The sequence below is a fragment of the Limulus polyphemus genome, unplaced genomic scaffold (genome assembly GCF_000517525.1).
Source record: "Limulus polyphemus unplaced genomic scaffold, Limulus_polyphemus-2.1.2 Scaffold1966, whole genome shotgun sequence".
Lineage (NCBI taxonomy): Eukaryota > Metazoa > Arthropoda > Merostomata > Xiphosura > Limulidae > Limulus > Limulus polyphemus.
Window position 1 is genome coordinate 209,462 of NW_013667576.1, and position 5,325 is coordinate 214,786.

Here is a 5,325-nt window from a genome sequence, read left to right on the forward strand (position 1 = left end):
TTTGTTGTTTCCAATCGTCATTTTATCGAAGTTAACTATGCACTTCCTCAGTAGTAGATAGTTCAATCTTAATATGCATTGGTCTTCAATGTCAGCCAAGTATAGTTTCTGTCTGTTTTTCATGCTGATGAGCTCGATAGTTACCCACACTGGTCCCCACAACCTTGCAGAATGTCCTGTCACACCACAGAGCTTCTGTACAGCTTCTGGTACTCCTTTGTTATCCAGCACCTTGATGCTCACAAGGGTTTGCTGAGATGCAGAATCTATGACAAAGTTGCACCTTTGGCCATCCAGCTTCCATGTCACGTAGACACTATGTGTGCTTGCCATTTTACACTTAGCTGTTGGGACTTTCACGATGGAGGTTGGTGGGCGTCCCTGAGCACCAACCACTACTGGTTTCCCGAAGCTGACTTATTGGTGGTATTCCTCTTACACTGGCTCCTCATATGTCCTTTCTCTCCACAGTTCCAACAGCCTTTCTGGGTAGCAGCCTTTCCTGCTGTATCATCTCCCCTTTGTTAAAATTGCCAGCATTGAGCTCTCTTGTGCCCAGGTTTGTTACAGTGCCAGCAAAGTCCCTCAAACTTCTCTGAAAGCTGACTTTTACTGGCCTTGAATCCAGATGACTGTACCAACCTTGGTACCTCTGTGCTGGACTTAACGTAGGATTCAAATTCAAGACCTCTGGCCATTGCATCCTGCATAGTAGAGGGGTGTGCTTGCTTCACTTGTATCTTTAGTTGTGGACTGTCCAAGGCGTCTACAAACTGATCTCTCAGCAACAACTTGAGGAGATCGGGTGGTGCAATTGGGTAGGCCTTGTGTGCCATACTTTCCAACAACTGCTGTAATTTCTCTTTTGTTTCTTTTCTTTTTCCTCCAACAACTGTTGTAATCTCTCTTCTTGTTTATTTTGTTGTTCGAGCTGCCACTGTTGCAGGTTTTCTTGCAACTGCTGTTGTCTCTCTTCTTGTTTCTTTTCTTGTTTATTTTCTCGTTCTTCTTGTTTCTTTTGCTGTTCTTGTATTGTTGCCATCAAATCTGCTAAGTTGTAGTTTGATTTGCCGCTTCTCGTTTCCATTTTTTTTCTTTTCCGTCCCACTCTCTGACGCCAGTTTGTTACGTCTCTGTTCGTTTGTTAATTTTCCGTAAAAATTCTTTCCGAATAGAACTTTGCAATACACTTAATTTCAACAGTCGCGCTATAGCAAACGCTATAATTCACAACGAACGTCTCACGTGCTCGACTCAACAATACTCTCTCTCTGTCCGCAGTTCACTTATCATTGTTGCCGTCACGTCTTGACCGTCTTATATGTACAAGAATACCGAATCTGGTAACCTTTCGAGGTTTCATGAACGTTCTAGAAGTGCATGACGTGTTACTAGTTTCACGTGACCCCCACTGTCGTAACACCAGCATTAAGCGTCAGATGTGTAGATTAGGTCTAATATGAATATTTCCTCAAACACCATCTTCTGAAACCATCAACAGAGCAATTAAAAACAGGATTGTTTCTTTTGATTTTCATCAGTGTGTTTATTGCAGTAAATCTGAAAAAAGGGTAAGTTTTCCTCAAAGAGAAAACATTTTTGCACTAAATCATTTAGTAGTTTAATTTTTTTTCTAACAGTACAATTGTGAATGATACTTGACCAATATTAATTTTCTTCAGTTATAGAAACGACTTTGTTTTTATAAAAATATTTTTAAAATACCTGTATCTACCATTCTTTACAAGTTATTTTTAACTTTTATTTAATGATCCTCAACAGGTAATAAATCTGATTCAGTTGTAGTTAAACAGAAAAATAGAAGTACATGATAAAAAATACAAAGACAAACTTCAACAGAAAAGGTGTTCACAAATTCAAGAAAAATAAATCGGTTTTGGTTGTTATTTGCTAAAATGTTTTTCATACATGAAGTACTATGTGCATCCTAAAATGACATTTTACGGTATGATTTGTGTTCGTTTTATTCTTTAATCACTTAACATATTTCATTGCTAAATTGTAGTAATAGTGATTGAAGTTTTTCAACAAGCTGATGATTATTTTCACAATTCAAACATTAAAAAAGAAATTGGAAATACAGAATAGTTATGCAAAATCCATATTACTTTGTAAAGTAATTGGATGCACACCAAATTTAATTAAACATTAATAAGTTGAAAAATAAGTTATGAACATTAAGACCACTAGCTTTTATGAAATCTAAGTAATATTAGCACATAGCAAAAAGTTTACTCCAACCTTTTAAAGTTGCTGTTTATTGAGGTGATAATTGGAGCATAGGCAAAATTATTGAGGCACAGTTCCAGTGGACTGATGAAAAAGTATCATAAGATAATGGTAAGAGTTTATACTACTTTTTTATCTGGGTCCATGGATGGAAGCTAGTTAAACAAATTTTGTTTCTGGAGTATTTAACTATTTTGAATCCAGGGACATAACTTGGAATATGAAGTATTCTTTTAAATGTGAAAAGCTAAATTGATCATAAAGACACTTACTAAATCAGTTTTGAAGTTATGTTAAATCTTGGTAACTTATTTCACTAATAATTTAAAGTAGTTGTGCTCAAACGTCATAAAAGATGCTAACTTGTGGTAGTATATACAGAAGTTGTGCAAACATACCATGGACAGTGTCAAATGCTGAAAAATGTTTGAAAAAGTTTAATATATTTTTGGATTGGCCACAAATGTAGTAGAAAAATTCAGCTTTCTTGGGTTTTCTGAAAATATATCTAACAATTATGGAAGCAGAAAAAGAGTTAAAGAGCAGACTAGAAGGACAAGATCAGTGCTTGGGTCAGTTAGCACCATGTGGAAAAATCAATGGAAAGTGAGCTTGAAGTCATGCTAGAACTATATGGTTATTGTATAAAGATGCTAAATTGGAAAACACTGGATACATTGAATGACAAACACCACAAGTATGAGAACTAGAGTAAAACCATCAGATTGATAATGACAATGAAAAAAATCATTATTTGTCATAATGTTTGATTTTTCATTGTTTCCAGTTACCATAATTTTTGTTCTTTTTTACATTCAAATATAGCTCTGCTTCCTTTCTTGCCACACTTAATCTTTCAAGTAGGTTTGGAGTTCCTGATTATAAATTTTTAATAATGTTTTATAGTCTGCACAACACATTATATTTATCTTTATTGCACTGATACTAACATCTCTTTCAAAATTTGCTAGTGCACACAGAATTTTCAACATAAATATTAAATAAATAAGGGGCCAAAATGCCTGTTATGTGCTGAAAGCTTCATATTGTCAAGTACAGACCATAATCTGTAATGCTGTACACATTAAAATGCTTTGGAATAGCTGATGAAATGTAGAGATCTTGATTAACCTTCCTCGCTTTCTTGATTATATATATCCAGCTGATGTATGTAATCTGGTAACTTATGCTTCTGCCTTTCCAAAATTATGCCTACTCTCATGATATCTCTTCTTGTTCCCTGTATTCTCTCTATCAACATGTGATATAAGTGAAACAGTTCTGTTGTTCAGATATTCCCTTGTGTCGCTTTTCTTTGGAATTGCATCAAAAGCTGCTCTCTTCCAGTCAGTATTGCTTTTCCAAATCTTGTTACAGACTTTGTGTAATAGTTGTGTGCCTTCTTTTCTGGTTGCTTTTATCAATTCAGCTGGTATATTATCCACTTCTAGTGATTTCCTTTTCTTAACTGCATTAACAAGCTTAGATATAAAAATCTTTGGTACTCTTTAAAGTTCAGTTCTTTTTGTCTGATGTCATTTTGCTTATATAAACTTTTACAATATTCTTTTGAAAATGCTTCTCCTTCTGTTCAGACTGTTCCATTTTTAATTACATTTTATCTTGGTGAAAACCTTTTCAATAGGATCTTTTACAACTCCAAATTAGTCATTAAACTTATTGTTCATACTATTTTATTTAAACTCTGTGCATTTTTCATTAATAAAAATCTGCCTATCTTTCCTAGTTTATTTTTAGATTCTTTTATTCAGGTGTTTAATCTTTTCTCTCTCTTTCTTCAACAGAGTAAACAGCTGTCCCTTTGAGCTTCTAGTCCACCATTCTTTAGATTTTTTGGCTTTTCATTTATTGTATGTATTTTGTTTTTTCAGTTTCTGTGATTGCTGCATTCATGTTTGTCCATAACTCTTCCAGTGTTTATGTTTTCATCATATTCCAGAAGCTCTTGAAAACATTTTTTTTAACCTACAGATTACAAATATACTGATCAGTTTCTGTATATATTTTAATGATATGAAGCTTAAGTTTGATATGGTTACTAGTTGTTACTAACAGCTCTTGTATGGGTAAGTTTTGTTTAATCTAATATTTATTCTCCATCTATCAAAGCCTGCTGTAATAAATTTGGTTTTTAGTCTGTCCATCAAGTGAAGTCCAAGTATGCACAGAGAAATCAGTAAGCCATTCACTAGCTTAGTTTTGTGTGCCAAGACCATCTGAAACAAATACTCTTTGATTCTTCCAGTTCTAACTTTTGCATTAAAATCACTCATCACAATTGCAATATCTGTCTTCAAAGTTTTATTGATCATTTCTTGTAGCTTATCAAGGAAAGCATCAACAGTATTGTCATTTGCTCTTGTTGTGAATGTACATGCTTGTATAATCTTGGTTGTGCTTGTATGTGTATCAGTATGATTGGGTCATTGACCATGTTTTATACTAACACTGCTATGCTGTTTTGTTTACTAATATTACTTCCATTCCATTCATTCTATATCAATCTTGGTGAGAATAATATACAATGTGCCAATCTTTCAAAGTAAAATGAACCTCTTCCTATCCTCCTCATTTCTGAAATTCTAGTTATATTTAACTGGATTGATCCAACTCTCTCTCTCAACAGGTAATCATCATTATCATTCTTGTGTCAACATGAAGCTCTTTATGGTATAAATCATTGTTTTCTGGTAATATTAGTTGAAAATTAACAATAAAGTTATTTATTAAATAAGCCAATATACATATAATGTTAATTTTATAAATTAAATTAAAATGTTTAAAACTAACTTTGGTGCTTTTTTGTTTATTACACTAATTAAGTATTATTTTCTTCATTACAATCCATGGTAAAACTGATATCAAGTAAGACAAGTGAAATTTAAAAAATGATTGTGGTGAATATTTTTAGAAATACTTTAAAAATAACTAATTATCCAATATGTTTTAGTGTTAGAATTAACTCAACTATTTAATAATAATATGTCTAATGTAAGTGAAATAAATAGAACTAGGGTTACTAACTATTTAGAAATGTACTACCTTTTGGTAGGC